At 41.7% G+C, this 23469-nt stretch overlaps 1 protein-coding gene across 1 annotated transcript in view; it reads left to right on the forward strand.

The window, feature by feature from the left end:
• GPR39 (G protein-coupled receptor 39) overlaps positions 1 to 23469 on the forward strand; it is a 376333-nt gene that overhangs the window by 103943 nt on the left and 248921 nt on the right. The gene's annotated exons all lie outside the window — the stretch shown is intronic.

The raw sequence follows: 23469 nt of genomic DNA on the forward strand, positions 1-23469 counted from the left end.
TCCTCTCCTTGCTCTATTGATGTTTTCTGTAAGTGATGTTCTAAGAGGTTCCAGGTCTTTTCACTCATTCATCTCTGCAGATACTTAGTGACGCTCAGTCTGAAATGTGCACCTATTTCTCTCAAGGAGAAGAGCAAACTCCATTTCCTGACAATAAGGTCTATTACCGAATAAATGTGAAAAAGCCCTGGATTCCAAGAAATAGATTCATTCGACCCAAATGAGGGAAAGAGCTTATGGGTAGGAAACACTTGGGCTGTCCCTGGATCTGAGAAATTAGGCAAAAACGTGTGTGTTGGGGGGCTCCAGCAATGGCATCTGCCTTTTAGGGTAGATTCATCTTTCCCTGGTGGCTCACTTGGTCACTGTAATTTGTCATTCCTACTTTGCCCTGGGTGCCTCATTTCCTGCTCCAGAGATCTGGTTCACATTCTGAAGGAACTGATCCCATTGATTAGCTCATTAGTATTCCTCTACTGGGCAGAGACCCTCATGGATCTTCAGCCAGACTAAAGAATGAATTTGGTACCCACACAGTTTATTCAATGACCATGCCCCACGCCCCACCGGGCTCAAAGAATAACCTAGACCTGCTTTCCTGAACACCTCAATTATGAGATGTTGGGGGCGATAGACCTTCTGTCCACCATATTTTAGGGTCCTCTAAGAGAGACTTCCCTCCAAGTTCTTAAGAAGTCATTATCACTTTTCAGGAAAAAAAGGAACTATGAGTTAGTATGTGCTATACTTTTGTGCCTCCTATTATGTATTATATGCCTTGTCTTATTGAATCCTTATATCATTTCTGAGTTAGGTATTATTCCTATTTTATATCTGATGAAACTTTGGATCACAATGGTTCTGAACCCAAGATAAGGTGGTAGAGCTTATTTCACATGCAGAGTAGTCTTGCTCCAAACCTGTTTTTTTTCCCCCTACCCCAGGATACCTCCACATTCCTGATAAGGGCAAAACATTCCTGTTCTACTTATCAATGGCTCTTTGAAGAAAGCTTCCAATTAGGGACTTTTCTAGTAGGGAGTAGTTCAAAAGTAGAGTATGTTAGGTGAGACAAGATAAAGGACTGTAGACAGAGGTGTCACATGCTGAGCATAGGCTGCTGTAGGAAGCAGGCTTCTCTAGCTGGCCCTTGAGATGGCCAGAAAATAGCTTCATCATCAAGCAGTGGGGTTTCCCTCCTGAGTAACGAAGAGAGACTAACTTCATGCAGCCCAAGGTGGGCACTCCCCATGAGTTCCTTGCGTTGTTTGTCCAAAACCATTTCACAGCCAATTATAGCTATTGGGAGCCTCCAAACAAAATGTCCCAGCATCTGTAAGATAAGAAGTAATCCTTTTAAAGGTAGAAATTTAAGCACTTTGCTGTAATGGCCTCACAGAAAGGAAAATTAGACCTGCCAGGAAAATGCAGTTAATTAGCGTTGAGCTCTTCTTCATCCATCCATGTGCTCTGGAAGGGGGTAATATTGTAGAACCTAGAAGGTTGTTGGAAAAGCAACTATATGTGCTTGCACTTAGCATCTCCTGTAATGTTGGTTCCTGTCCAGCTCTTTCTTCTTCAGCCTTCAATGCCCATCATAACTTGTAGTGTCTCCAGGAAGTCTTCTTTGATTAAACAAGCCTGAAATAGGTGATTCCTCTTCTTTTCCTTCCCCATCTCCATCTTTTACAAACACTGTGGCTTGTGTGAAGATATGACAGGAAAAGAATGGTCTGAAAGAAAAATTTTAAATAAAGACAGATGTCTTGCTGTCATACATATGTTGAAACCCTACTTTGTTATTCTAACATCCCCAGTGCTGAGACTATGTGCTTTTTCTTGGTCCAAGCAGTTTCAGGCACTTTTAAGAATATAAAATAAGGTACAGCCGGTCAGTTGGGGAATGTAGTATCTAAACCCTGGACCTTGGGGCTTCTTCATTCAAGTTCCAATCCTTCTATTGCATCTTCCCTAACTTTAAGCTCCCCTCCCCCATCTCTAGAATTTCACATTGCTATAGAGATCCACATTGCTAAGGAAATATTTTCCTTTTGCTCTTTACTATTTTATTCAACAGTGAAATTTATTAAATTATATTACTCCTCTATTCTCATTTATCTTATAGCATATTCTTGAATTAAAGTTTTACTGGAAAACTTTCTCTAATTATTATTATTTTCGGCCATGCGGCATGTGGATCCTAGTTCCCTGACCAGGGATCAAACCTGCACCCCCTGCATTGGAAGGGTGAAGTCTTAACCATAGACCACCATGGAAGTCCTCTCTAAGAGTCTTTTTAAAGAGTGTAGTTTTATTTAAATCTATTGCGGCTTAATAAATGTCAAAAAATATCTTTACTGTGTCCTTAATATACATGATGTGTTTTTTTTTTCATTTATTTTTATTAGTTGGAGGCTAATTACTTTACAATATTGTAGTGGTTTTTGTCATACATTGACATGAATCAGCCATGGAATTACAAGTATTCCCCATCCCGATCCCCCCTCCCACCTCCCTCTCCACCCGATTCCTCTGGGTCTTCCCAGTGCACCAGGCCCGAGCACTTGTCTCATGCATCATGATGTTTTAACTATTAATAGAGATAAAATTTTAAATCCAATTAGAAAACAGTCAAAAGACATGATGATACATTACACCAAAGATTATATGTGGATGGCAAATAAGCACATGAAAAGATGTTCAACATCAAACCATTAGGGAAATGTAAATTAAGATCATAATAAGATATCACCACACAACTATTAGAGTGTGCGCTAAGTCGCTTCAGTCATGTCCGACTCTTTCCAACCCCATGGACTGCAGCTCTCCAGGCTCCTCTATCCCTGGGATTCTCCAGGCAAGAATACTGGAGTGGGTTGCCATGCCCTCCAGGGGATCTTCCCAACCCAGGAATCAAACTTGCATCTCTTATGTCTCTTGTATTGGCATGTGGGTTCTTCACCACTAGTGCCATAATAAGATATCACTACACACCTATTAGAGTAGCTGAAATAAAACATGATGGTAATACCAAATGTTAGTGAGGATACAAAGAAACTCAATCTTTCAGATAAATATATGTCTACATAAAAACTTGTATGTGAATGTTCTTAGCAACTTTATTTGTAATAGAAAAAAACTGGCACCAAATGAAATGCGAATGATTAACCAAACCATCTTATATCTATACCATGGAATACTACTCAGCAATGAAAAGGGACAAACTATTGATACACTTCACAACTGAGGTGGATCTCAGGGGCATTATACTGCATGGAAAAAAAATGTACTAAAGATCACATGTTTGATTCTGTGTATATAACATTCTCAAAACGTCAAAATTACAGAGATGAAGAAAAGATTCATGCTGCCTAGGTATTTGGAATGGTGAAGGGTAAGAGGGTGAGTATGACCATAAACGGGTAGCATGAGAAAGATCTTTATGGTGATAAAATAGTTCTGCATCAAGAAAACAGCAATATTCACAAGAGTCAGCATGGCCATCATCAAAACATCTACAGATATTAAATGCTTGAGAGGGTGTGGAGAAAAGGAATCCATCTACCCTGTTGATGGGAATGTAAATTGATACAGCCACTGTGAAAAACAGTATAGAGGTTTCTCATAAGACTGAAAATAGAACTACCATACAACCCAGCAATTCCACTCCTGGGTACACATCTGAAAAAAATGAAAATACAAATTTGAAAAGATACACATACCCCAGTGTTCATGGCAACACTATTTACGGTAGCCAAAACATGGAAACAACCTGTGTCCTCGGCAGATGAATGGATAAAGAAGACTATGTTAATGAATATATTAATACATTCATATAATACATTAATTAATATATTACTACAAGGGAATATTACTCATCCATAAAAAGAATGAAATGATGCCATTTGCAGCAACGTGGATGGGCCTAGAGGTTATCCTAAATGAAGCATGTCAGATGGAGAATGGCAAATGCCATATGATATCACCTATATGTGGAATATAAAAATAATACAAATGAGCTTATTTACACAGTAGAAACAGACCTCACAGACATAGAAAACAAAATTATAGTTACCACAGGGAAAAGTACGGGAAGAAAGGATAAATTAAGAGTATGGGATTAACAGATACACGCTGCTACTAGAAACAGATAAACAACAAGGATTGTGTGCAACAGGAAACTACATTCAATATCTTGTCATCTATAATGGAAAGCAATCTGGAAATAAAATATATGTATGGGGGCTTACCTGATGGCTCAGTGGGTAAAGAATTTGCCTGAAATGCAGGAGACACAGGAGACGTGGGTTCAATTCCTGGATCAGGAAGATCCCCTGGAGAAGGAAATGACAACTCACTCCAGCATTCTTGCCTAGGAAATCTCATGGACAGAGGAGCCGGGGGACTACAGTTTGTGGGGTTGCAAAGAGTTGGACGCAACAGCACCAAAGCGTGGATATATGTGCTTATAAAACTGAATCACCGCACCGTACAACTGACGCTAACACAATATTGTAAATCAACTAAATTCAATTAAAAAAAAGATAGCAGCGGTGTTCCATGAATTTACATGTGATAAAGTGGCATAGAACTAGTTTTTTTTAAAATGATCTGTTATTTGAACATACACACGTTTCTAAGGACTAAGTTACTTTCTTTCCACATTTTGAAAATACTCAGAAGACTTCTTTTCTCCAGCGGTATTGATGAGAAGTGTGATTTCAAGTGATTTTTGTATTTTTGTAGGTAATCAGCTCTTTTTTAAAATCAGGAATTTATCCCTCATGTAGGTGTTGAATAATTTATTTGGTCTTTACTTAGTTCCCTGGCATGAACTTCTTAAATCCTTGGACTTTCTTGAGTGGTAGGAAATAGTGGACTGCTATACAGGGGTCAGAATGGGAGCTGGTCATCAGAAATACCAACCATGATATTAGAGCATTTGGATTTTGAGCCAGCCTGACCTCCAGACAGGGGAGGGGTAGCTGGAGATTGATTGAGTTCAACACTGTGGTTAAAGACTTAATCAATCATGCCCTAAGTAATGAAACCCCAATAAAAACTCTGGATTCTGGACACAGTGGAACCTCCTTGTCAGTGGATGAATCAATGTACCAGTAGGTGTGATGCACCCTGATTCTGTAGGGAGAAGGCACAGAAGCTCTGTGTTTAGGACCCTCCCAGACCTCATCCTCTGTGTCTCTTTATTTGTCTTTTCCTGACATATCCTTTATCACAAAACTATAAGAATAGCACTTCCTTGAATCCTGTGAATCACTTCAGCAAATGATTGAACCTGATGAAGTTGTGGAACCCCTACATTTTTAGCCAGCCAGTCAGGAGTATGGGTGGCCTGAGGACCTCCTGAACTTGCAGCTGGTATCCACAGTGAGGAAAATCTTGTGGAAGATGGAACTCTTCATTTGCGAGGTCTGCACTCATTCCAGGAGATTTGCCAGAACTGAATTGCATTCCCCTCTGTTGGTGACACAGGGTGAAGATTTTCTCTCTCATCTTTTGTGCTATTTACCTGAGTCTGTCATTCTAACGATTTCCTACCTATTATACTGGGATATTCTTGTTGGTTTTTCAAACATTTCCTGTCTTTTATTTTCCTGCTCCTGCTGAGACTCCTAGGCATTGGAAGCCGTGTGTGAGATTTATTCAGGAAGTGTTTCGGGGTCAATACCTGGGGGAAATGAAGCTGGCAGAATTGGGCAAGGAGAGAAGTTGTGCTGTGATGCAATCACACCAAAGACTCTGAGAATTTCACTGAGTATGGATGGTCTTTGAGAGTTGTCTTCAAGGAAGGAACGGGGGTTGGGCTTGTGTGCCACCATATGTACCCATCACTGAGCCTAGGCTGCCTCTAGAAGGGAGTATGACCTTGGATGAAGCAGTACCCTTCTTCTGAGGACAGTTCATGGAAAGGGACTCAACTGAGAGCTATATTGGGGGAAGTATTGAGGAAATGTGCACTTCATTACTTAGGGGGGATTTGGGTCAGGAGCTAGCAAGCTGTCTTTTTTTTTTTTAAATGTGGACCATTTTTAAAGTCTTTATTGAGTTTGCTATAATATGGCTTCTGTTTTATATTTTGTTACTTTGACCACAAGGCATGTGGGATCTTAGCTCCCCAACCAGGGTTTAAACCCACACCTCCTGCTTTGGAAGGTGAAGTCTTAGCCACCAAACCTCCAGGGAAGTCCCTCCACTGTCTGTTTTTGCAACCAACGTTTACAAGGGGTTCTCCCTGTGCATCTGTCTTCACATACTCTGCCCTCTGTCCACATTTGCCTCTGTGTCTCTTCTCTTCTTATAAGGACACCAGTCACACCGGATTGGTATCCAGTTCCATCCTCGTGACTGCAGTGGAACTTGGTTATACCTGCAAAGACTGTAGCCAGATAAGGTCCCATTCGCAGGTACTGGAGATTAGGACTTCAGCATATTGGGGAGGGGGCATGATTCCACCCAGAAATAACCAGGAAGTATTATCATTTACCATTTAATGAAACTTCTATAAGATAAAACCTGAAGTCCATGTGTAAGGTACAGTGGGGAAGCTGCTCTTTCCCTTTGGCAGGTGTGAGAATTGAGCAGGTAAGTGTTGACAGGTGATTCTCTTGTCCGTTACCTTGGTGACCAACAGCAAAGAGACAGCAAATGGGTTTCTCCCAAGCGCCTGACTGCTGAAGTCCCTCAAGTTGCTTGAGCTTATCTAATAGCCACATTGACAGGCTTGTAAAAGTTTTGCAACATCCTTATTTAGAAAAAGAAAAAACTATCCAAAGCCAGTAAGCTGTCCATGGTAGAGATAGTTGACTTGCTGCCAGCAGTGCCCTATGTGTCTTAGAAAGTCTCATCTGTCTGTCTACCTGCCACCTTTGAAAAATAAAATCTGCTTTTGTTATTGTTGTTCAGTGGCTCACGAAAGTGAAAGTGAAAATGCTAGTCACTCAGTCACGTTCGACTCTTTGTGACCCCATGGCCAGGCTCCTCTGCGCATGGGATTCTCCACGCAAGAATACTGGAGAAGATTGCCATTTCCTTCTCCAGGGGATCTGCCCTATCCAGGGATTGAACCTGGGTCTCCTGCATTGCAGGCAGTGTCTTTACCATCTGAGCCACAGTTTAGTTCAGTTCAGTCGCTCAGTCGTATCTGACTCTTTGTGACCCCATGAACCGCAGCACGCCAGGCCTCCCTGTCCATCACAAACTCCCGGAGTCTACCCAAACCCATGTCCGTTGAGTCAGTGATGCCATCCAACCATCTCATCCTCTGTCATCCCCTTCTCCTCCTGCCCTCAATCTTTCCCAGCATCAGGGTCTTTTCCAATGAGTCAGCTCTTCATATCAGGTGGCCAAAGTATTGGAGTTTCAGCTTCAGCATCAGTCCTTCCAATGAACACCCAGGACTGATCTGCTTTAGGATGGACTGGTTTGATCTCCTTGCAGTCCAAGGGACTCTCAAGAGTCTTCTCCAACACCGTAGTTCAAAAGCATCAATTCTTCAGTGCTCAGCTTTCTTTATAGTCCAACTCTCACATCCATACATGACTATTGGAAAAACCATGGCCTTGACTAGATGGACCTTTGTGGACAAAGTATTGTCTCTGCTCTTTAATATGCTGTCTGGGTTGGTCATAACTTTCCTTCCAAGGGGTAAACATCTTTTTATTTCATGGCTGCAATCACCACCTGCAGTGATTTTAGAGCCCCTCAAAATAAAGTGTCTCACTGTTTCCACTGTTTCCCCATCTATTTGCCATGAAGTGATGGGACCAGATGCCATGATCTTAGTTTTCTGAATGTTGAGCTTTAAGCCAACTTTTCACTCTCCTCTTTCACTTTCATCAAGAGGCTCTTTAGTTCTTTTTCACTTTTTGCCATAAGGGTGGTGTCATCTGCATATCTGAGGTTATTGATATTTCTCCTGGCAATCTTGATTCCAAATTGTGCTTCCTCCAGCTCAGCATTTCTCATGATGTACTCTGCACATAAGTTAAATAAGCAGGGTGACAATATGCAGCCTTGACGTACTCCTTTCCTATTTGGAACCAGTCTGTTGTTCCATGTCCAGTTCTAACTGTTGCCTCCTGACCTGCATACAGGTTTCTCAAGAGGCAGGTCAGGTGGTCTGGTATTCCCATCTCCTTCAGAATTTTCCACAGTTTATTGTGATCCACACAGTTAAAGGCTTTGGCATAGTCAATAAAGAAGAAATAGATGCTTTTCTGAAAGCTTTTGCTTTTCTCTTGCTTTTTCGATGACCCAGCGGATGTTGACAAGATCTCTGGTTCCTCTATCTTTTCTAAAACCAGCTTGAACATCTGGAAGTTCACGGTTCACATATTGCTGAAGCCTGGCTTGGAGAACTTTGAGCATTACCTTACTAGCGTGTGAGATGAGTACAATTGTGTGGTAGTTTGAGCATTCTTTGGCATTTCCTTTCTTTGTGATTGGAATGAAAACTGACCTTTTCCAGTCCTGTGGCTACTGCTTTGAGCCACAAGGGAAGCCCTAAGTTCAGTTGCTAAGTCATGTCCAACTCTGTGACCCCATGGACTGCAGCATGTGGTCCTCCCTGTCCTTCACTAGCGCCTGGAGTTTGCTCAAACTCATATTTATTGAGTTGGTTGTGTCATCCAATCATCTCATCCTCTATCTGCTATAAAGGGTTAATATAAGGTTGGAAAGCTAGAAGAGTGCAGGTCTTGAATATCATTATAAGAGCTTGTCCTTTCCCACTGAGGATGCCATTCACATACTGGTCCCTGATAATCCTCCAGAGTTTCCATGTGTAGATTGATCATTCACAGTAAGCCTGTGAGACTGGCAGGCAGCAGTCATGGTGTCTTATGTATCCTTTGAAAAAGATTTTTCTAAATTATCAGGGCTTTGCATTTGATGGCTTCTCACTCCATGAAACCCAAGCACCTGCCCAAGCGAGCAATGATGGCAAATCAGACCCGACCGGACATGCTTCCTGTCTGTCCCTCAACTGGCATGCGCCCACCTGTTCTAGCACACTTGAGCTGGTGATAGGAGGGGTCCTTACGGGACATCCTGGTGACAACACTGAATATCAGAATTGCCAGAGCACATATCCATGGACTCTGGGCTAACTGCCCAACAGCTCAAAGAAGAGGCCAGACCTACAGTGTTGATTCTTGCAGAAAATACAACACCTCATGCCAATTCCATCTGCCGAGGAGTCCTGGATTCTGGCCCAGTGCAATTTTCATAGTCGTAGACAACAAGCCATTAGTTGTTTCCATGCAAAGCCTTGGTCTCTCTCTGAATAGTATACATCCAGCATGCTTGAAGGGCGAGAGATGAGGACATGATTGGCTTTGATTGTTCTTTTGGTGGCAGAGAGGCAGAGGACCTGCTGCTTGAGTTTTGGGTGAAAGCCATCCCTCTGTGTTTTCCATTCTCTTTTGACTTCTCTCTTTGCAACAATGGGAAATATATTTATTGTTGTAACATAGTCATCGGAAGGACTCAAGAGAGAGTTTTTTCTTCCTCATGTTTGTCAAACCACAGACATTCCACAATGGAGAAAAGATGGTATTAAGAATGGGGGGAAGATATTATTAACAATGCAAGTCTTTCTTCTTTTATTCCCAAATTAAAATGGGTTGTGGTCAAAAGTTTGGAATGGAGAACAATCATTATCTCATAGACTAACCATGCTGGCTGAATCCACAAATGCATATGTCATCCATACTGTTAGCTGAGGGAGAAAGGTAAACATCTCCCAGCTGACAGGTTAGTCCAGCTTCAGTGCTTAAAGCAGCTACCTTTAGCTGGCCTTGCTGTCTATGGCTTTTTTTTTGTTTCTGTACCTTTGAATTCAACCAGCCTATTCCTTATACACTGTAAGCTCTAAAGACAAAGGCAATGAGGGTGTGACCTCTGGGTGTTCAGAACTAAGGAGATCTAAGTACATCTAAGAACTAAGTAGAACTAAGTACAATCATTGGTAGGACAGGGTCTGTCAGCTTTTTTTTTTTTTTGGTCTCCATTTTTAAAGATAAGAAACTGTGGTTTTGAGCAGCTGATTTTAGTTCAGGAAGTTAGTATGTTTTCTGTGTGTTTGGTTGCTTGTTTGTTTGTTCATTCACTGAAGGGTTTTTCACAAGGCAGCCTGCATTTAAACAGGGAGTGGGGCAGGGGTGCCGCTTGTTCGAAAGTCTGTCCCATGGGCTGATGAACCCACCAGCACACAAGGGATGTTAATGAAACCATGGTCACACTTGCCATCCCTCTGAGAGTAGCCATTTCATTGTGCCTTAGAAAAAGCACCATAAGGCTACAGAATATGTCTCTATGCTGGCCTATTGCCACTTGATTGCCACAGCTCCGTAAACCACTCAAAGCTCATATTTAGTGATGATAAAGTTAGAGTATAGAGTGTCTGTTGTTCAGTCAGTTCTCTGTATTGTGTGGTCTGCTTGAAAACAGCCAGTTCTGCTGAACGAAATATCTGGTTATTATGAAGATTCTCTACATGTCATATAGCATCCCCAGTTTCCAGAGGCTAGGAATCTTGCCTTGCCTGTGAAGACAGATACCACTTTCATGTATCTGTAGCACTTACTGCTGCCATCATTAACTTGCCAGTAACTGTCTTATGATATCTCACAATTTATGTGCCCCTGGCTTGACTTCCTACAGAGGTGTGACTGTCTTACTGCTTTATATTCCCCATGGTGCTTTCCGGAAAGGATATGCTGAACCTGTTATCTGTTTATTTAATTTGAGTGGAATTCAGGGAGATGTACTTAGCACTGAATCCTAGCTCATACCATAATGGTACCCGGGGTGTTTAGAATGTGCTTTAGGACCTTGCAGAGCCCCAGGTCCAGCAGTAGGAGCAGCAGCAGCTGGTGGACTATGGACATGACATTAGTGACAGTCAACCCCGATCTAGCACTTTCCTTGTGCCTGGCATTGTTCTATGTGTTTTACTTGTACTGTGCCACTTGGTTCTGCCAACATTTTGAGGTGGGTTCTGTTATTTAAGCTGAAATTGAAAGATGAGGAGCTGGGGGCCCAGAGAGAGAAGAACAGTGCCCAAGGTTGCACAACTGGAGGGCTGTAGATTCCAATCCAAGCAGTTTGGCTGCAGAGTCTGTGCTTGGACCCACTGAATCATACCATCTCTTTCACAAGAGCTAATACATATATGGTTATGGATCATATGCCAGACACTTTTCATGCAAATTCACTAATAATAGTAAGAGGTGGTGGACTATAGAGTGCTTTATAAGATGCCACTGAAATTTCCATCAAGCCTAAAGAAACACCATATCCTTGAACAGTCACTGGGGCTGGGGCTATGTGTGGTTTCTTCCTAAGTGGGCTGGGACAGCAGTGCCGGGCAAGAAAAGATAGTTTGTTCTTTGCTTGGAAAATTTTATGATCAGGAGATCAAGGCTCAGGGGTACTGTTTTGTTTTAATAAAGTTATTTATTTTTAATTGGAGGATAATTGCTTTACAATATTATATTAGTTTCTGCCATATATCAACATGAATCAGCCATAAGTATACATACGTCCCCTTTCTCTTGAACCTTCCTCCTACCTCCCACCCCGGGTTGGATATGGTAGAAGCACAGAAAGCCAAGGCCCTGCTGTTTTCCTGTGCTCCGAGCAAGCAACGTGGAAGTCATGCAGTGGGGGAGCAGCCCAGGTAGTAGGTATTTTCTGCCCACTGGCTTGCAGCAACTTCACAGAGACATAGGGTGGGGAGGTGCTGGGGTGAGTGTTTTTTTCTTGTCTCCCTCGGGGTGCCCTAGACTGAATGGCCACTCTACTTTCATGGGCTGTCTGTCTTTCTTGGATGGAGAGCTTAATAGGTAGCAGAGAGACTCCCCTACAAATGAGGAGTCTATTAGTTCAGTGAGCACAACATATCCAAGTTAAACGGAGGAAAAAAAGATGAGAGCCAAACTAAAACCATAACTCAGTGGTTTACCCAAACCAAAGAGAACCTTTTTCTTTTCTTAGCACTTTTTCTCAAGGGGAAAGAAAGGGAACCTAACACTAAGAAGTGTCTTAAAGGATGGAGGTCACCTCCTATGGGTGGGTGGAGGTGTGTGACCTAGAAAGGACCCACGGGATGGAGGTAGGGTTTTCTGGGTGCTGACAATATTCTATTTCTTTACGTAGGTGGTAGTTGTTGCTAGTCCCTAAGTCATGTCCAACTCTTGGTGACCCCCATGGGCTGCGTCATGCCAGGCTCCTCTCTAGTTGTTACATGACAGTAACTACATGATGCTTTGCTTTGTGATTTTTAATATTCAGTTTTTTATATCTTATGGACTCTGTGCATTTGTATATCATAATACTGTAAAACAAAACATTTTAAAGAGTGAGAACACCCACTTAGCCTGTGGATTAGCTGAGTCAGTTCTGCTGTTCACCCAGTGGGATGACAGGGCTGCAGCCAGATCACTGTTATGGTAACAACAGTGGCAACAACTCCCATGATGAATACCTGTTTCCTACACGAAACTGGGGGCCTCTTGGCGAGGCCTAAGAATGGAGGTGGCACAGCATTCCCTCAGATCCATGCACCGAGTCTTCACAAAGCATGCCATTTTCCATGAGGCCTCCCCAGCCTTGTTCTTGGGACCTAGGGGTGCTGGGTCCTCAGGCTGTTTGCCAGATGGTGTTCCAGGGGTGAAGGAAAAAGGAAGGAAGTCTCCAGGGTACATGTTAATGATTCTTCAGGATCCAACTTGTCCTTGATCCTACGCTCATCTAGATAGTGAGCACTGCAAGGAATGTGGACGGGCCCCTGGGTAGACTGGAGAGGAGGCATTTGATGTGTGATTTACAGATATGTAAATAGGAATAATGACTCTTAACTTTCAGGGCTGTTCTGAACACTGAACAAGCCTGGTGTCTGGGCACAATAGGTATTTAATAATGGGAGCTGTCACCACTGTTGTCGGGGCTTCCCAGGTGGCGCAGTGGTAAAGAATCTGCTTGCTGATTCAGGAGATGTAGGAGACACCGGTTTAATCCCTTGGTTAGGAAGATCCCACTCCAGTATTCTTGCCTGAAGAATTTCATGGATGGAGGAGCCTGGCGGGCTCTAGTCCATGGGGTAGCAAAGAGTCAGACATGACTGAGCGACTGACCACACATGCAACAAAGTCACACCACTGTTGTTACCGTGAGAGTGATCTGGCTGCAGTCCTCTCACCGGGTGAACGGCAGGATTGGCTCAGCTAATCCAGGTGGCTTATGTGGGTGTTTTCCCTCTTTAAAACGTTTTGTTTTACAGTACTGTGATATATAAATGCACAAGGTCTGTAAGACATACATAACTGAACATTAAAAGTCATAAAGCAAAACATCAGGTAATTACTGTCATGTAACAACTACTCAGTGGGTAGTGACTGCAACCATGAAATCAGATCAGAAAATGACTGAGTCTTAGCAGGAAAGCTATGACAAACCTTGACAGTGTGTTGAAAAGTAGAGACATTACTCTATCAACAAAGGTCCATATAGTCAAGGCTATGGTCTTCCCCGTGGTCACATACGGTTGTGAGAGCTGGACCGTAAAGAAGGCAGAGTGCCAAAGCATTGATGCCTTCAAACTGAGTTGCTGGGGACAGCTCCTGACAGTCACTTGGACATCAAGGAGATCAAACCAGTCCATCCTAAAGAAAATCAACCCTGAATGCTCATTAGAAGCACTGATGCTGAAGCTGAATCTCCAGTATTTTGGTTACCTGATGCGAAGAGCTGACTCTTTGGAAAAGACCCTGATGCTGGGAAAGATTGAGGGCAGAAAAAGAGGACATCAGAGGATGAGATGGATGGATGGCATCACCAGTGCAATGGACATGAACTTGGGCAAACTTTGGGAGATGGTGAGGGACTGCAGCACACCACTCCATGGGGTTGCAAAGAGTCAGACACAACTGGGCGACTGAACAACAACTACTCAGGTAAATAAATCAAATATTGTCAGCTCCCAGAAGACCCCACCTCCATCTCATGGGCCCTCTCCAGGTCACACCCCTCCATCCACCCACAGGAGGTGACTTCCATCTTATCTTTATAAATAAATTAACAATTTTATTCTATATATCCCCGTATTTCATTGTTGTTCAGCCGCTGTGTCATGTCTGCTACCCCATGGACTGCAGCATGCCAGACTTCCCTGTCCTTCACTGGCCCCCAGAGTTTGCTCAGATTCATGCCAGTTGAGTCAGTGATGCTATTTATCTCATCCTCTGCTGCCTTCTATGCATATATCTCATTATATTACACTTCACTTAATTGTGCTTCACAGATGTTGTTTTTTTTTTCCAAACTGAAGGTGTGTGGCAGTCATGCATTGAGCATGCCTATCAGTACCATTTTCCCAACAGCATTTGCTCACTGTGCCTTTGTCACATTTTGGTAATTCTCACTAAATTCCAAACTTTTTCATCATTATATTTGTTATGGTGATCTGTGATTACTGATCTTTGATGTTAACTGTGGCATAAAGATTATGACTTACTGAAGCTCAGATGACTAGCAGTTTTTTTAGGAATATTTTTTAACTAAGGTATGTACATTGTTTTTTGGGCATAATGCTACTGCACACGTAATAGACCATGGTATAGTATAAATGTAACTTTCATATGTACCGGGAAACCAAGAAATTCCTGTGACTCATTTTATTGAGCTATTTGCTTTATTACAGTGGTCTGGAACTAAACTTCTAATATCTCTGAGGCTATATAAAATGTATAAATATCCCCCCAATATTATTGTTTTATCTGTATTTAAATGTTATATATAAATTGACTCATCTATTCTTTTGAGTCTTGCTTCCTTCATCCATCCTTATGATTGTAAGAGTCAATCACATTGTTTTCATAGAGGCAGTATATGTCTTTTCAGGATTATATGGTAGTTCTTTCTACAAATATGCTACATTTTGTTATTTATCTTCCTATAGATGGATATTTTTTGTTTGTTTGTTTGTTTAGGTTGGGGTAATTACTGATTAGCATATTAAAAAGCAGTAGACATTACTTTGCCAACAAAGGTCCGTCTAGTCAAGGCTATGGTTTTTCCAGTGGTCATGTATGGATGTGAGAGTTGGTCTATAAAGAAAGCTGAGCACCGAAGAATTGATGCTTTTGAACTGTGGTGTTGGAGAAGACTCTTGAGAGTCCCTTGGACTGCAAGGAGATCCAGCCAGTCCATCCTAAAGCAGATCAGTCCTGGGTGTTCATTGGAAGGACTGATGCTGAAGCTAAAACTCCAATACTTTGGCCACCTGATGCGAAGAGTTGACTCATTGGAAAAGACCCTGATGCTGGGAGGGATTGGGGGCAGGAGGAGAAGGGGATGACAGAGGATGAGATGGCTGGATGGCATCACCGACTCAATGGGCATGAGTTTGAGTAAACTCCGGGAGTTGGTGATGGACAGGGAGGTCTGGCGTGCTACGATTCATGGGGTCGCAAAGAGTCGGACATGACTGAGCGACTGAACTGAACTGAGCTGAATTACTGATAATGTTGCTGTGTATATTCTTATTTATGCATTGTGTTGACATGAGCTGTAGGGACATACCTAGGAGAGGAATTCCTGGGTCACAAGATATGTTATATCTAACTTTAGTTGATGCTGCCAAACTCTTTTCCAAAGTGATGGTACCCACTTACTCTATCATCTGCAGTTTACAAGAGTCACCATTCCTCCACAGCTCCAGGGACAGTTGGTATCCATTGTCTTTAAATGTTAGGCAATCTGGTAGGTGTGTAATTGTGTTTGTGTTTTTAGTTTGCATTTCCCCAACTATTGAAGAAGTTTATTGTCCACCTGGACTTTTCTCTTGTGATTTTTCTTTGGTTCATATTTAAACTGGGTCATCTTCTTGCTTGATGAATGTTATCCACATGGATACTTGACCGTACCAAGTAGCATTTACTGAGAAGAGTGGTGTCTTGGAACTCATCAGAGTAGATGGTTAAAACCACAGAAGTTTTGTGAGTAGATTGTTAAAGTGGGTGTAGCTTGAAGTCAGCCATTATGGGAGCTTTATACCATGGGTATTGGCAAGTGCTACAAGTCGAGGCAGTCATCTACTACAGCAATGGAAAAGAACATCTCTTCTACTCTGACCCTCAGGGCCACCTCTGTCAAAAACCCTGTCCAGACATGTGTGCATTTATTTCCATGCTACCCCTTCTGTATCTTTTATTTTTACATCTATCCCAGTGTGAAGTGTGGCTTTATAATAACTCTTCATATATGGTATAGCCAAGTCCTCTCATCACAGAGTATCTTGCTGATTTGGGGCTCTTAAAATTTTTAATTTTAGAATTAACTTACTGATTTTATAAAGAAAAAAATTGTTTGAAATTTGAGGGGGTTACCTTGATTCTGTGGATCAACTTTGGGAAAAATGCACGTTTTTATGCTTCCCTGATGGCTCAGTGGTTAAGAATCCACCTGCAGTGCGGGAGACACAGGTTTGATCCCTGGGTTGGGAAGATCCCCTGGAGGAGGAAATGGTAACCCACTCCAGTGTTCTTGCCTGGAAAATCTCCCGGACAGAGCAGCCTGGCGCGCTGCAGTCTGTAGGGTCACAAACAGTTGGATGCAACTGAGAGACAGCATGCATGCACATTTTTATATGCTTTGGGTCACTGTGGAAATCACTCATTACTGTGTAACATCAACTGCATATATTTTCTGTAGGTTTGTTATTTGTCATTTAAATTTGGCTACAGTGTTTCTTCTCTTGTGGAGCTTTACTTTTATTAAAGTTTGTCAACCTTTTTCTTCATAGCTTCTAGCGTTTTTGTCATAAGATAAAAATTTAAATTTTAAAATTCTCTGGTGTTTTATTCTGTCCTTTAATAATTTTCTTAATCATTACAGTCCAAAGATTTTAATCTTTGATCTACCTGGAATTTATATTACATAAACTTATATCATGATAAAGATTTTTTAAATCCTATTTTTAAAAATCTATTGTCCCAATACCAGTTCCTGAACAATCTGTCCCTACTGATTTGAAATGTTACTGTTATCATAAATGAAATTTCTATAAGTATTTGGATTTTTTTTCTTGGACTTTGTCTTTTGTTTCATTATCTGTTTCTGTTTATAGTATCATAATTCCATAGGTATCATGTGAGCCACAAATGAAAACCACATGAAATATAAAATATTCTTGTGGTGGTGGTGGTGGTTTAGTCACTAAGTTGTATCTGACTTTTGTGACCCCATGGACTGTAGCCAGCCAGGCTCCTCTGTCCTTGGGATTTCCCAGGCAAGAATACTGGAGTGGGTTGCCATTTCCTTCTTTAGGGGGTCTCCCAACCCATCAGTTCAGTTCAGTTCAGTTGCTCAGTTGTGTCTGACTCTCTGCGACCCCATGGACTATAGTATGCCAGGCCTCCCTGTCCATCACCAACTCCTGGAGCCCACTCAAACCCATGTCCATTGAGTCAGTGATGCCATCCAACCATCTCATCCTCTGTCGTCCCCTTCTCCTCTTGCCTTCAATCTTTCCCAGCATCAGGATCTTTTCCAATGAGTCAGTTCTTCACATCAGGTGGCCAAAGTATTGGAGTTTCAGCTTCAGCATCAGTCCTTCCAATGAATATTCATGACTGATTTCCTTTAGGACTGACTGGTTGAATCTCCTTACAGTCCAAAGGACTCTCAAGCCTTTTCCAACACCACAGTTCAAAAGCATCAATTCTTCGGTGCTCAGCTTTCTTTATAGTCCAACTCTCACATCCATACATGACTACTGGAAAAACCATAGCTTTGACTAGATAGACCTTGGTTAGCAAAGTAATGTCTCTGCTATTTAATATGCTGTCTAGGTTGGCCATAGCTTTTCTTCCAAGGAGCAAGCGTCTTTTAATTTCATGGCTGCAGTCACCATCTGCAGTGATTTTGGAGCCCCTCAAAATAAAGTCTCTTACTGTTTCCATTGTTTCCCCATCTGTTTGCCATGAAGTGATGGGACCAGGTGCCATGATCTTAGTTTTCTGAATGTTGAGCTTTAAGCCAGCTTTTTCACTCTCCTCTTTCACTTTCAAGAGGCTCTTTAGTTCTTCACTTTCTGCCATAAGGGTGGTATCATTTACATATCTGTGGTTATTGATATTTCTCCCAGCAATCTTGATTCCAGTTTGTGCTTCATCCAGCCCAGCATTTCTCATGATGTACTCTGCATATAAGATAAATAAGCAGGGTGACAACATACAGCCATGATGTACTCCTCTCCCAATTTGGAACCAGTCTGTTGTTCCATGTCTGGTTATAAATGTTGCTTCTTGACCTGCATACAGATTTCTCAGGAGGCAGGTCAGGTGGTCTGGTATTCCCATCTCTTGAAGAATTTTCCACAGTTTGTTATGATCCACACAGTCAAAGGCTTTGGCATAGTCAATAAAGCAGAAGTAGATGTTTTTCTGGAACTCTCTTGCTTTTTTGATGACTCAACTGATGTTGGCAATTTGATCTCTGGTTCCTCTGCCTTTTCTAAATCCAGCTTGTACATCTGGAAGTTCACAGTTCACGTACTGTTGAAGCCTGGCTTGGAGAATTTTGAGCATTAACTTTGCTACCTTGTGAGATGAGTGCAATTGTGCGGTAGTTTGAACATTCTTTGGCATTGCCTTTCTTTGGGATTGGAATGAAAACTGACCTTTTCCAGCCTGTGACCACTGCTGAGTTTTCCAAATTTGCTGGCATGTTGAGTGCAGCACTTTAACAGCATTATGTTTTAGGATTTGAAAAAACTCAACTGGAATTCCGTCACCTCCACTAGCTTTGTTCATAGTGATGCTTCGTAAGGCCCACTTGACTTCACATCCCAGGATGTCTGGCTCTAGGTGAGTGATCACACCATTGTGGTTATCTGGGTCATGAAGATCTTCTTTGTACAGTTCTTCTGTGTATTCTTGCCACCTCTTCTGAATATCTTTTGCTTCTGTTAGGTCCATACAATTTCTGTCCTTTATTGTGCCCATATTTGCATATCAACTCATAGGTATCATGTGAACCACAAATGTAAGCCACATTAAATTAAAAATATTCTAATAGCCACATCAAAAAAGTAAAAAAAAAAAGTGAAATTACTTTTATTATTTTTTAAATTGAAGTATAGTTGATGTGTATAGTATATATAAATTATAGGTGTACAATATAGTGTTTCACAATTTTTCAAGATTATCCTCCATTTATAGTTATGAGAAAATAGTAGTTATATCCTCCATATAGCACAGTATATCCTTGTAGCTCCTTTTCTGTCTAATAGTTTGCACCCTTAATCCCCTACCCCTATATTGCCTGTCCCCTCCTCCTTCTCCCCACTGGCAACCACTCATTTTTTTTTTTTTTATATCTGTGAGTCTGTTTCTTTTTTGTTGTATTCAATAGTTTGTTGTATTTTATAGAATCCACATATATGTGATATCACGTAGCATTTGTCTTTCTCTGTGTGACCTATTTCACTTAGCCTGATGCCAAATCCACCCATGTTACTCCAGATGGCAAAATTTTAGTCTTTTTAATGGCTGCGTAGCATTCCATTGTCTCTGTGTGTATGTGTGCGTGCGTGTGTATCTCACATCTTCCTTCTCTGTTCATTTGTTGATGAACAACTGTTGATCTGTTGATGAAGCAAGTCAGGTTGCTTCTATAACTTGGCAATTGCAAATAATGCTGCTATGAACATTGGGATGCATGTGTCCTTTTGAATTAGTGAAATTAGTTTTAACAATATAGCTTATTTAACCCATTATAGCCATTATATCATTTCAACATGAAGTCAATATATAGAAATAATTACACTTACATTCTTTTTTTCATAGAAAGTCTTTGAAATGTGGCATATATTTTATGCTTACAACACATCCCCAGATCCCAGGTTGGACTAGACATATTTCCAGTGTCATGAGCTACAGGTGACTAGTGGCTACCCTGTTTGATAGCTCAGGTCAGTATCTTTGTTAAGGCAGGTCTAGAGTATCCTTGGCTCTGTGGTTAATTCTACTACTAAAGTCTGGCCCCTCCAGGGTTGGTTCAGTGAGGTTTCTTCACTCTTCGCTTGGAACTTTAGCATCTCACAGCAATTTGGGACCTTAAGAATTGTCTGGCTTACAGCCCCAGCATTTGTTCTTCCTTCAGTAATCATACTTTGCCCAGCTCCTGGAGTTTCACCTCCACATGTCCACTCGGTACTCTGGCCAAGCACTAAAGAGAACCTCCGCACCCGTGTCTGCAGCTCTGTCTGTGTCCCTCCGTCCTCCAGTGCCGTGCTCCGTGAAGTCTGGCGGCCTCTGCCTCCACTATGCGCTGCGTAGAGTCCCTTCTTGCCCCATGGTTTGCAAATTTCCTCTGGCAACACATTTTAGTGGTCCTAGGGTTCACCTCTTTTCTCCTCTCTGAGGGTCACACCTGTGCTATGGGAGTGGGAGATGGAGGCTGCCAGACTGATACTCGTCATTCTTGATGATTAGTCCTACTTAAAAAATTTTTGGGGGGATTATTTATTAGTTCTACTATTTGGTTCTTCCACAATTCCTTTGACCTTTATTAACTCCTTATTTTCCTTAATTTTATTATTTTAATAACCTTTTATTTTTATGCTTTCCTGTTTATTAGAATAACTAGTTAGGGCTATGAATTTTTCCCTGAGAACTCCTATAGCTATTTTCTACAGGTTCTGACAGGCAAATCTCTTTGTGGTCATTGTTCTCTCGATACTTTACAATTTTGGTTTTGGCTTTCTTTTGAGATGGTAGAATTTTCTGGTTCTGTTATGACTTTTTAGTTGTACTGCATTCTTAATAAAGCTATCTACACTGTTTATAAGTTTTGAAAATTATTGAAGTTCCCTTTATAGCTTAGTGTATAGTCACTATGATTTTCCCATGAACCTTTGTAAGCAAGGTGTTATTCACTTTTTAGGGTATAAGTTATTGATTGATTTTATATGAGTAAATGTTAATTTGAGTATACATAATAAATTTAAATTTGCAAAAATATATATGTATATGTGTGTGTATTTTTTTAAACTTTGGTTGCCAATGTAAGATTATAAAAATTAGAGCTTAAAGTGTGAAAGCCACTCAGCTAAGTGACCCCAAAGGTTACTTGGAAAGTGTAAAATGTGAATATAAGTTAGTGTAGACCCAGAAAGACCCTGGAGTGGAGCTGATATCAAAGGGTACCTAACGCATTCTTTCCTCTCTCTTTTCATTATTTTTCTTCTATTTCCCCTCTATACAATATGCTAATAAGAAATCTAGATTACACAGAGTCAGGCCAGGTGTTATACCAGTCTTTTATCAACAAATGAGAGCACATTATACAGTTTTTAATTGGTCTTAGGAAAAGCAAAGGTGAAATGGAAATTCAATTCTCCTGGACCTTTGTTCAAAATGCAATTTTCCATCTCTACTGTAAGGAACGAATTTTAATTAGCTTGATTCTCACCATTTGGCCATGCATTTGTAATCCTTGTTCACACTTTGTGAAAGAAAAAATTGATGAAAGAAATTGAACAATAATGGAAATCTTGTCTGAGCAGAACAAATTGGAATTATCAAATGCACTGCAGGATGACTGGCATGCTGGAGCTGGGGCGAGAAGTGTCTGGTGACTTAGAAAAAGCTCCTCTCCCCAGAATGCCACTATTCAGCCTGACATGGTTTTGTCCTGCACAGGGAACCTTCCAGAGTAGAGAGGGCTGTGGTGCCAGGCAGACGTGGGTTGGAAGCCTGCCTCCAATCTTTAATGGTTGGTCACTTAATTTTCCCGATCTTCAATTTCCTCATCAGTAAAATGGGGTAATAACGTCTACCTAGTAGCCTCGTGAGGATTGAAAGAAACGAATCATGGAAAGTGCCAGACACATAACAGGAGCTCAAAGAATGACCAAGAGGAACTTTTCAAAGGCACGATCAGTGGCAGGACTGAGGGATACTTGTGAGGTTCCTGACTTGTTTCCTCTTGAGAAGAAAGAAGTGGGCATGTTTGTACGCTGTGCTGGTGTTACCAGTGGTTGGAGGGCGGGGTTCTTCCAGACCTTCTTCTCAGTCACTCTGGGACAGCAAATAACCAGGGCCTTTTGCAGAGGAGTCCATTCAGGATTCTAATCTGTAGTTACCGAAGCTCCAAGAGTCCATTCTTGCTCAGCGTGTGAGCTTTGTGGGACAGCTATAAGGACATGGAGGTCATGTTCACCAAGCACAGCTCACCGATGAGGAAGTGAGTTAAGAGTTTCTGGGCCAGCAAGTAGGTCAAATAGCACAAATCATAGAGGGAAGGGGGGTCAGCAAAACAAACTATTTAGGGCTTTGTGGAGAGGTGTCAGAGAGGAAAAAGGTAAAGTTCATGGTCTTAGAGCTTGTAATATAACAGAGAAGGGAAACAAAACCAAACAGAACTCTAGCCACATAAGGTGCTAACTGTAAAGATCCAATGTCCATACAACTTTTTTCTTTTCTCTGAGACAATGTCAAAATCAAATACTCCTGAGGTTTTCAGCCCACCTGCCCAGGTTTGAGTTCAGAAAATAAAGTCCCTGTTTCTCTACATGTACTGTTCCCAACTCAGTTTCTGAGAAACTCTGTGCTCCCAGAATTCCCTCCCTGTTAGGAGTGTAGGTCTACTCAGGGTTTGATAGATCTGGGTTCATTTTCAACTCCCTCACTCACTCTCTTATGGCCTTGGGGGGAAGCATCTATTCCTCTGGACACCTGTTTCTTCATCTTTAAAATGGTCACATCATAGGGTGGTGGTTATGATAATTTTATTGTTGTTCAGTCACTAAGTCGTGTCTGACTCTTCGAAACCCATGGACTGCATCACACTAGGCTTCCTTGTCCTTCACCATCTCCTGGAGTTTGCTCAAACTCATGTCCATTGAATTGGTGATGCCATCCAACCATCTTATCCTCTGTTGCCTTCTTCTCCTGCCCTCAATCTTTCCCAGCATCAGGGTCTTTTCCACTGAGGCGGCTCTTTGCATCAGGTGGCCAAAGTATTGGAGCTTCAGCTTCAGCATCAGTCCTTCCAATGAGTATTCAGGGTTGATTTCCCTTAGGATTGACTGGTATGATTTCCTTGCTGTCCAAAGGACTCTCAAGAGTCTTCTCCAGCACCACAGTTTGGAAGCATCAGTTCTTCTGTGCTCAGCCTTCTTTATGGTCCAACTCTCACATCCATAAATGACAACTGGAAAAACCATAGCTGTGTCAGCAAAGTGATGTCTTTGCTTTTTAATATGCTGCCTAGGTTGGTCATAACTTTCATGGCAGCATTCACTGTCCAGACTGATTTTGGAGCCCAAGAAAATAAAATCTGTGATAATTTAAGGATTCTCTTTGGACAGGCCTGTGCTAGGCCCTCAGGATGAACAGATAAAGAGGATCTATTTTCTTCCTTCAAGGCAGTGGCTCTCCA

Source organism: Cervus canadensis, chromosome 15 (assembly GCF_019320065.1).
Source record: "Cervus canadensis isolate Bull #8, Minnesota chromosome 15, ASM1932006v1, whole genome shotgun sequence".
In the NCBI taxonomy this organism is placed as follows: domain Eukaryota; kingdom Metazoa; phylum Chordata; class Mammalia; order Artiodactyla; family Cervidae; genus Cervus; species Cervus canadensis.